Consider the following 10,909-nt stretch of genomic DNA (forward strand, 5'->3'; position numbering starts at 1 on the left):
ATAATGTAAAACTGAGAGTATAGAAGAAAGATGTACAGTCATGATATTGTCCTGTCACAAATTCAAGTTAGTAAAGTAAATTTCTTCCTAAGACCATACAAAAAAATACCATAATATAGTGTAAGAGAACTCAGTATTGAACAGACGAGCTTTAAGAGCTTTCTAATAGATCCATTATTTATTGTTACTCAACATTAGGAAAAATGTATAATGCAGTAAGTAAAATGGAAGTCCTTTGGAAGACTACTTAAATTCCTTGTTTTTTTAAAGACACTTGTTTTCATCTAAAAAAAATAGGCCTGTCTATTGTCTTCGTGTGATTTTGATGATTGAATATGCTTAATGAAAAGTCAAACTGTATTAGTAGTCCTTTGTTATCAATTCTGACTTTTTCTTTTTGGAGAATATAATGATCAAAGCAATAGTTCAGAATCAGCAAGCAAGAGGTCAGAATCATGCTTCCAGTGCAAGTGGGTCACCAGTAAGTAATCCTCAATACCAGTTTCCACAAAGTTTTCTCACAGATACAATCAGCCTGCCTTTTCTAGCTGCTTTCCTAGCCTGTACCTATTCCTTCATTGTACAGGAAAAGTGTGATTCAACTGATTTCAGTCAGATCTGTTACTAGTGCTATCAAGGATTTAGATTCTTATGTAGGCTATTAAAAAGGTATTTACTAATTTCAAGTAAATACATAAATTCTATTTCCATCTTTTTTTAAAAAAAAATTTCTGCTTGTTCTATAAATTGATCAGAGGCATGGATTTTGTGGATAGCTCATCTCTGTCTTTCATGGCTCTCATAGATAATATGATTGATCCATAATTATCCTAATTTATATTGTTTTATATTTTGGGTTGCATCATTTCACTTTCTGCACTGCCATTTCCCAAATCATTTATATAGGAGGCATTATTTCACATTTTCTCATTCCTAGAATAAGTTGCACATGAGGACACCACTGGTCCTCATTTTCAGTCTGTACCTTTGACTATGGAGGAACATCTTTCCTCTGCTCTCCATTTATTCCCTAATCTCCAGTTAGAATAATTTCGAATAGTAAAAATGGAAAAAGAAAATAAATCATGGTGAAAAAACATACGCAGAAAATTCACCAGATATTTCTGACCAGTTCAACCAACATGAACTATTAGGGAAATACATGGACACCTCATTTCCATTCGCACACAATGTGTCTGGTTAGGCAATTCTAATGAAGATGAGGAACAAGATGAAAATGTGAGGAATGATAAAAATTGCAAGAAAAAAAATGGAGAAGGATCCAAGCAAATTTCTTCTTTGGGCTGCTGAAAATAACCAGCTTACTACAGTGCAGAGAATACTTTCCAAAAAGGCTACTCATGTGAATACTAGGGATGACGATGAGTATACCCCTCTTCATCGGGAAGCCTACAGTGGACACTTAGACATTGTCCGTGAGTTCGTGGCTCAAGGGGCACATGCAAGAACTGTAGATGGCTGGACACCCCTGCACAGTGCATATACGTGTAATAATACCAGAGTGGCTTCTTTCTTCTTCATGATGCAGATACCAATGCCCAAACTAAACGCTTTTTGACCCCCTTGCATCTTGCTGCTGGTAATTGAGATAGCAAAAATACACTGGAATTGTTGAACCAATATGTCAAACCAGGTCTGAAGAACCACTTGGAAGAAACTGCATTTGATATTACCAAAAGGATAAGTATGTATCACTACCTCTTTGAAGTTGTGGAAGGCTGTACAAATTGTTCTCCTAAATCCTAATGATTCGGTTAATTTTCTTAAATTTCAAAAATGTCATTAATTCCTTTTTGTTAATACAACATATTTTCACAATCCAAATAACAACAATATCTTATAGTAACAATTCATGGATTCTGTGGAGTTCTTCAAAGTGAATTGTCTGCTTTTGATGTCAAAATGTATTCAAGAGTTTTTGTATACATCTATAATGATTTATGCAGAGTTTGTGATTTTGTTGATCGGAAATAATTTTAACTTATCTGTTGAAATGAGTAGCATAGAAACTAAAGATATTTCCGGTGTTTGTCTGAAAAAGTATATTTTAAAATATTCTATATTCTATGTTTGTATAGTGTCCATAATCTATTTTATTCTCTCCTAGATATAATACATTGAATTCTACATTGTTTTATAACATATAGGTTCATTAATGTGTCCTTTCAGATTGCATTCCATACAGAAACAGTTTAAGATTCCTTTTTTTTCCCCTAGGTCCTTTTAGTATTATATTTCTTTGGGATAAAACAACAATGTTGTCTAATTTCAAAAGTTGTGTAAAGGTCATGCTATGTAAAGGCCTTTCTAAGGTGAAAATTTAATACACTGATGTCAAAGTAACTTTTAATTATATGAATTAGGTGTATTGTTACACTTGTAATTTTGTAATCAACTTTTTAATAGCTGTTTTTCATTTCTTGCATCTGAAGAATGAAAAATTTTGAATACTTCACAAATTTTCATATCATCCTTGTACAAGTGCCATGTTAATCTCTGTATTGTTGTAATTTTGGTATACAAGCTGCTGAAGAATGTAGCATCCTGTAAATTTTAGTAGTTAATGATGAAATATTTATACAGGCTTATATGCTTAGGTGCCTATTTGTAACAAGGAAACCTTATTGTTCCTAAAAATGCTATTAATCTTATTTCCCTAAAATTCTGTGAATAGTTGAAAAAAATATGTTGTACAGTTGATTGCTTACATTTGCAATTTTTTTGTCAATGACTATTTTAAGTCTTTTTCACTTAGAATTTGATCAAACTTTCAAGTATTAATAGCTAAGTCCAAAGGAGACGGCTTTTTCAAGTACTTATTTATCCAACTGTGTTAGCTCTGTGAAGCCAATGGATTCAAAGTAAGCCTTGTTTAAGAGCTACTTCTAAACATATGCAGCTGAGATTTTCCCAAATGAGGTCTTACTGGCACAAATGTCTACCTGACCCTTTACCCTTCTTCCATGTAGGAATAGACCAACCAGAATATCTTACTCTGACAGCATAGATTGTATTAGTGGAACACATCTAATCTTAGTTACAAGGGATCATAGAGAGATGAACAGTTCAGCCAGAACTGCTCATACTAGAAGACATTTTATCAAAATATGATTGTTTATGATACCTACCATTTCAAATGTAGCTAAAACCAAGAAAGTGAAAAATTGTTCATATTCATGATTACCTAATGTCTTGGCCTGTCTACCTGCCATTTTATCACCAAATATTTTCATAGTTACAAGAGAAGTCCATATATTTCTCTTCATTATTAGGCCTTAAATTGGTAATGTTTTTTATTATTTTTATTTTTATTTTTATTGTGAACAAAATGTACAGAGGGGTAACATTACATGGGCAAGATAATGAGTACATTTTTTATCAAGTATTGCAACCTCCTCCTTTGTTACCCTTCACATCCCTTCCCAGCCTCCCCCCGACCCCCACCCAATCCTCCTCCCAACCAATGTTGTAAAGCTCATTTTCGACATGACAACTTGTACTTCTCATTGTTGCAACAGGTCCACCTGTATCCTTAAACGACTTGTTTTTCCCTTTCTCCTTCACAAATTATACCGACATCAAATACAGTGAAAGCAGGGGTTATAATCTGGAGGAGGGACATACAAAGCAACAAAAAGATAATCTTATAAGTGCGTTAGAAACAAATGCATGAAAGAAAAATAACATTTAAATACATATCTAAGGATTCATTTTCCTAACATCACATTATCTGACCTTTTCTGCTTGACTCATACATATACTAGATATTGCAAATAAGAGAAACCATGGGACCTAGGTTTCTTTGGGCCTGGCTTACTTCACTTAATATAATTTTTTCCAAATCTTTCCATTTCCTAACAAATGGGGTAATGCCATTCTTTCTGATGGAGGCATAGAATTCCATTGTGTATATATACCACATTTTCTTGATCCATTCATGTACTGAGGGGCATCTGGATTGGTTCCATATCTTAGCTATGGTAAATAATTCTGCAATAAACATAGGTGTGCTGATAGCTATAGTGTGGTCTTGTTTGTAAACATTTGGGTAAATGCCCAAAAGTGGGATTGCTGGGTCATAGGGGAGCTGAATGTGAAGTTTTTTGAGAAGTGGTTGAACAGGTTTACACTCCCACCAACAATGCAGTAAGATTCTTTTCTGTCCACATCCCCTCCAGCATCTGTTGTTATTAGAGTTCTTCATTTTTGCCATTCTAACTGGGGTGAGGTGGTATCTCAATGTTGTCTTGATTTGCATTATCACCCTACACCAGAATCAACTCCAAATGGATCAAAGACTTCGGAGTCAAAGCAGACACTCTGAAAACATTACAGGATGGAATAGGAGAAACCCTAGGTCTCCTTGGCGCAGGCCGAAATTTTCTTAATAGAGACCCGGAAACACAACAAATCAAAGAAAGGTTGGACAAATGGGATTGCATGAAGTTGCAGAGCTTCCGCATGGCAAAGGACATAGCTAGCAAGATCAATAGAAAGCCCACGGATTGTGAGAAGATCTTCACTAGCCATACAACGGACACGGGTCTCATATCTAAAATATACTTGGAACTCAAAAAATTAAATCCCCAACAACAAATACTCAAAGAAACAACTGTCCAATAAATAAGTGGGCTAAAGACTTAAAGAGAAACTTCTTTGAAGAAGAAAGAAGAATGGCCAATAGACACATGAAGAAAAGCTCAACCTCCCTAAATTGCTAATGTTTTAACCACAGTGGTTCCTCTTGCATCCAGGCTGTAAATCTACAAATGGTAAAGCTTTAGGTTTAACTCTACCAAACACTGAGGTAGAGATAATGGAATAATACTTTAAAACAGAGTTGCCTTTGATACCCTAACCACAACAGAGCAATGCAAAACATGAGCCTTTTCATTATATTATATATAGTTATATATTTTACATTTATATGTGATGATTTTATATTTCACACTACGAAAGTTACTAGAATTATTTGATAATTTGACAAATAAATTGATATTTATTCCAATCAATACAATTAGAATATAAATAATTAGGTTTAGAATATATATCAGAATATAAAATGTATCAATGCAATATTTTAGGTACAAACTTGTGATACCTTCTAAGTGTACATGGCCTTCTTAATTCACATAGCAAAAAATGAGTGTTGTTTTCCTCTAATCTATATGGGATTTTATTCTGCTGCTCTGTTTATTGTTTTAACTCGCTGGTCCCAAACTGTTTTTCTCCATATTTCTGAAGCACTCCAGTGATTATGCCCAAATTTTGCTGATATGATGTCTAAAAAATACTTCTCTTCTGTAGGACCCATGGGTCCTAGGATCTCAGGTCCCAGTTACCTGTATCATCAGATAACAGGGGCAAGACTTCTCACCTAGGCCCATGCAACATGCCAACAGAAAGTAATTGAAGAGCTATCTGGTCGTTAATTGGACATAATCAACTCCCAGGCTTTCCTGCATGGTCTGGCTTGTACGTCCTGCTCAGCTTTCTCTCTCAAAGCTGGAGCTCTACCCTCTGGGCCACTGCTCCACTTCTGGTTCACTGGTGGTTTATTGTAGATAAGTGTCTCACCGAGTTTCCTGCTCAGCTGGCTTTGAATGGCGATCTCCTGAAGAGGCTTCAAGTGGCTTTTCTCAGGGATTCGCAGAGGAGCTGCTTCACACAAATCCTTAGTCTAAATCTCGAGAGGTACTAGAGAAAAACAGAAACACAAAGATGCTTCTAGTGTGTTCTAGATACTTAAAGTTGGAGACACAAAACACTCATAATGATTAGATCATTTCATAGGCAAAAGGAGCAATGCAGACAGTATGAGGATCACTCCAGATTTCGGTCCTCTCATCCTGAGACAGTAAATTCTAGCTCAATGCTAAGTGACAGAATTGGCATATCCTGTGGATATTTGCTCCAAAATACTGTGACACTCATTTCTCACGTTTGGCCTCAAACCTATGACCAGAGAAGAAGATGAGGAGAGAAAGCAACTATAATAAACATTGGGTAGTTTACTTATTAATTCAAACCATTGGAATGACCCTGCTAAGAAGTCAGATTGTCCAGATTAAAAAATGAATAAGAAAGGAAAGAATATGTCAATGGCTGCTGATTGTAATCCCACCTCCTTAGGATGCTGAGATGGAGAGTATCTTAGCTTGAATCCAGCCAGTGTAGGAAAGTCTATGACACTGTTACTTCTAAGAGATCACAAAAAAAAACAGAATTGAGGCTATGACTCAAGCTTCATGTACTACCCTTGAGCAAAAGGAGCTCAGGGACAATGCCTAGGCTCATAGTTCAACCTCAGGACCTGCCCCCTCAAAAAGATCCTGTACTTACATGTCATTGTCTATGTATGGATGTATTCCTATAGGTGAAGCTATAGAATAGCTATGATGAATGGCACCAAGTTAGGAAATTTGTATTCAATACAATAATTTCATAACACAGAGACTTCTTTCAAGACAGTGCATGTTCCCGGGAACTCATCACTATTCCCAGTGTAACCTGAGGGTTTCTCTGCATCCCAGGCCTGCTGGAAGAAGTCTCTCACATTGTGTGGACAGGCAGACAAAAGGCCTCACTCCTGTACAGCTTGGTAACAAACAATTCCACCTGAGCCAGTTAGTGAGGATGAATGTGGGCATGCTCTGAAGGTCAGGAGAAAAGGGTCTCTTTGTACCCCAAGCTATCTCTCTCCCCAGTGCTCTGTTTTAACAACAAGTTTTCATTTGTGCCACTTTCCATGGCAGATAAAGTTATGTGCACTTATCCTGCCTTTGTGAGACTATGTTTTTGTGTTCAGATAAAGTGCTCAATATAACTCAGGAGTACTTCTGGCAGACAACTAGGGCACTGAATCTAATGAAATGTTTCATTGGAGCAATGATGGGCCTATGATGCCTCTCCTAGGTTTGGGAAATCCAAGCACATGTTGGATATCACAAAGCTTCCTGTCATCTAGGGCTGGTGAAGCTCATCATGTTTTGAAACCTTTGACCTCTCCTTGTTGGGCCTTGGGTGGCTAGGTTTTGATCACAAGGCCTTTGAGCTGAGCAGGAGCACAGTGCAGAAGCCCAGTGCTTTTCCATTTTGTGTAACAACATCACTTCTGGTCTGTGAGTGTGTGTGTTTGTGTGGGGGTGGGAGGGTGGGGGTATGTGTGCACGCACACACATACATGAGTCCTGGAGCTTGAACTCAGGACCTGAGCACTGTACCTAGTTTCTCTTGTAGAAGGATAGCCTTCTCCCACTGGAGCCACAGAGCCACTTCAGGGTTTTTCCTAATGATATGATCCTGACAAATCAAACCTAGGGTTTCATAGATGCAAAACACTCTATCCCTAATGCACTTTCCCAGACCTCTACCTCAGATTTGTTAGTGTTTTCTGTCTTGTTGTTGTTGTTGTCAGTTGTAGGAGTTGAAGTCTGGGCCTGGGTGCTTTCCTTGAGCTCTTCAGCTCAAGTCTTGTGCTCTACCACTTGAGCCACAGCGCCACTTCAGGTTTTCTGGTGGTTCATTGGAGCTAAGTGTCTCAAAGACTTTCCTGCCAAGGCTTGATTTGAACCATGATCCTCAGATCTCATTCGCCTGAGTAGCTAGGATTACCAGCATAAGGAAAGCACCCTGCTTCCACTTCAGGTTCTTAGTGGTGAATTGGAGATAATAGTCTCATGGGACCTTTTGTGTCTGGGATATTTTGGAACCCAGATCTTCAGATTTCAGGTTCCTGAGAAGGCGGGATGACAGACCAGCTACTGACCCCTTGGGCTTGGCTTCTGCTGCAAGGTGGTCCATGGTTCCAAGTGGTGAAGTGCTAGCCATGAGCCCTAGAGGTAAGAGTCAGCACCTAGAACCCGAGTTCAAGGATCATGACAGAAAAAAAGAAAACATTTGTCCACAGAAGACAACTCACTAGTCTTCAGTAATACATAATTTTATACTTGCCATGGGAGCATATCTGAGACTCAATATTCTTGTCTGCATAATCATCTCAGTTGTGGATCTCTTACAAGGACACGATGTAAGAATGCACCCTGTGAAGGACACAGTACATGTCACTCTTTGCAGGACTCAGCACACAGCATCTTGTGAAAGACTTAGCACCCAATGCAGGACTCAGCACACTGCACCCTGTGAAGACTCAGCACATAGCTCTGTTCCACAAGCTGTCATTAAAATTAGGGTGCTTTCATCAATATCACCGTTCTTTAAGGAAAATTTCACAAACCATACAAGTTCACATCTAATGGTTTAATGGGCAGTTCTGTGATTTGAACTTCGGGCCTAGAAGGCTCACTTCATGAATGGGTCAATATTAGCACACCAGTCTGATTCAAATGAAGATGTAGGGCAAATTTGAAGACCTGAGATCAAGCCCTAGGAGTGGTCAATATATAAACAGATAGATGTGTAGATTCAAGTGTGTGTGTGTGTGTGTGTGTGTGTGTGTGTGTGTGTGTGTGTGTGTGTGTGTATTTACATATGTATATGTATCTATAAATAAATTTATACAGAGACAGATAGACATTTATGTAGATTCTAATGTATAATTCTATATAAAGTGTGATGCCCATATCTTATTTTTATATATTCTATTACTACCAATTATTTAGTCTAAAATTATGCCTCCATTAATTAATCACGGTAGGAAACTTAATAAAGTATTAATTAAATTAATCAATGACCTATATTTATTTCATACAATTTTATACTAGAATGACTAGCTAATTAGTAATTTAATTAGTACATTACAAACATTCTATTATTGTTCCTATAGATAGGAACGAGTTCTCTAGGATCTTCAGCCCTGTAGGTGGCAGTCCCAGGATCGAACTCAGGGCCTAGGTTTCTAGGTTGGGCTGAGGCTTCACTGACAGCCCACCAGCCTTCGACCATGCAAGGTCTTGTACAGTTTTCAAGCCAAGTCATTAAGACCCAGGATGGTCACAGTGCTAAGGAAACAAAGGTAAAACTGTTGTGTAAAACTTCCTGGTTTTTCCTCTTCCATCTTGGTTGGTTTGTTTTTTTTGCCAAAGCTGGGAGTTGAACTCTGGTCCTAGGATCCCTGGATCATCTGTGGGTGTAAAAGCTGCACCCCAGCCTAGGGTAATCAAGGCTGAGGCAGAGTTGTGATGACCTGAATTCAAGCCCCATGCCAGCACCACCAATAAAGTTAAGGTCCTGGCTAGGAATTTGGGCCATTTTATCTGCCAGACCTGGGATTTGAACTCAGGGACTGGGTAACTCTATTTTGCTGTGGGTGAAGTGGAAGCTAACCTCCTGGAAGAAAAAAATTCAGGAGCATTTCCCAGGGTGTGAATTCCAGCCCCAGAACAGGCAAAAATAATATTTATATACATGTATAATGTGTATCATATATATGTATTTGCATAGATATTACATATTGTACCTAGGACACAATATTTCCACACAAAAAAAACAGGACAATATTGGCTTCTTACTCACCTACTGTCTTCGGCACTGCTGGGATTTGAACTCAGGGCACGGAATCCCCAATTAATCAAGGTGTCATTGTAAGCACAGCAGTCTCAAACAAATTCACTGCCAGGCAATTCCCAGGACCTGAGTTCTAGCCCCAGGAGTGGCCAATATATAAATAGGTAGATTTGTAAATTGCTGCAAATAAATATATATATGTATATATTTATAGAGAGATGTATATATATATATATATATATATATATTCCACTGTATATTTAAACATATAAATATATTGATAGAATGTGAGATGTCTGTATATTATTAAATTACATGTAATATATTACTAATAATTATTAGGTATTAAATTATTGTTAAATTACTAGGTATTAGGTGTTAAATTATGCCTCAATTTAATGATGTATCATGGATTAAGGCACAATAAAGTGCTACCTTGTGTAAAAGGATCTCAGGCACAATGGCTAGGCTCGTAGTTCAAGTCTCAGCACCTGCACCAAAAATAAAAAAGAGCCAGTAACTCCATGTGTCTATGTATGTATGCATGTATTTCTATCGGTGAACATACAGTTGTTATGAAGAAAGGCAAACAACTAAGATATTTGCTTTGAATAGAATGATGTCATAGAACAGAGAGTGCTTTCAAGACAGTCCATGATCCTGGTCAAAAAAAATTAAGACCCAGGCTTGGAATTTGCACCATTTTTCTGGCAGGCCTGGGATTTCAATTCAGGGTATGATTAACTCTCTGGCACTGTGGGGAAGGGGAAACTCACCGAGGTGGAAGACAAGAATTTCAGACCAGTTTCCAGGGACGGAATTCAAGCCCCAGCATTGTTAAAAATAATATTCAAACATGAGATCTATTTACGTACATGAGTTTACTCCATATGACATTTGTTACCCTTATTTATTTTTATTTATTTTATTTAGTATTCTTACATATATAACATTTATTTCATTTATTACATCTTATCACATGGATTTATTTGCATATGGATTAGATATCATATTGAGACCCAGGACTTTCACCAAGAAGGGAAATAAATGTGTCAAAATTGGGTTCTGACTCCACATATAAACTTTTGGCCATGCTGGGACTTGAACTCACAGCCCACAATGCCCAATTCATGAATGGGTCAGTTGTAAAACAAAAGCCTTTGGCAAACTGAGCTGCCAGTCAGTTCTGAGGACCTTCGATGAAGCAATAGCATTGGTGGATAGATAGATAGATAGATAGATAGATAGATAGATAGATAGATAGATAGATAGATAGATAGATAGATAGATAGATAGATAGATAGATAGATAGATAGACAGACAGACAGATAAATAGATAGACAGGCAGATGTGTCTTTAGCTATATATATGAGAGAGAGACAATGTAAGGATATTAAATTATATATATTATGAATTATTAGTT

At 37.3% G+C, this 10,909-nt stretch overlaps 1 non-coding gene across 1 annotated transcript; it reads right to left on the minus strand.

The window, feature by feature from the left end:
* Nucleotides 1–2,457: 2,457 nt before the first annotated feature.
* LOC122128275 lies at nt 2,458–2,564 on the minus strand. The gene has a single exon (XR_006151399.1). It is a non-coding gene; the product is annotated as a U6 spliceosomal RNA (small nuclear RNA).
* Nucleotides 2,565–10,909: the final 8,345 nt, after the last annotated feature.

Source organism: Dipodomys spectabilis, unplaced genomic scaffold (assembly GCF_019054845.1).
Source record: "Dipodomys spectabilis isolate Male_0828 unplaced genomic scaffold, ASM1905484v1 ptg000327l, whole genome shotgun sequence".
NCBI lineage: Eukaryota > Metazoa > Chordata > Mammalia > Rodentia > Heteromyidae > Dipodomys > Dipodomys spectabilis.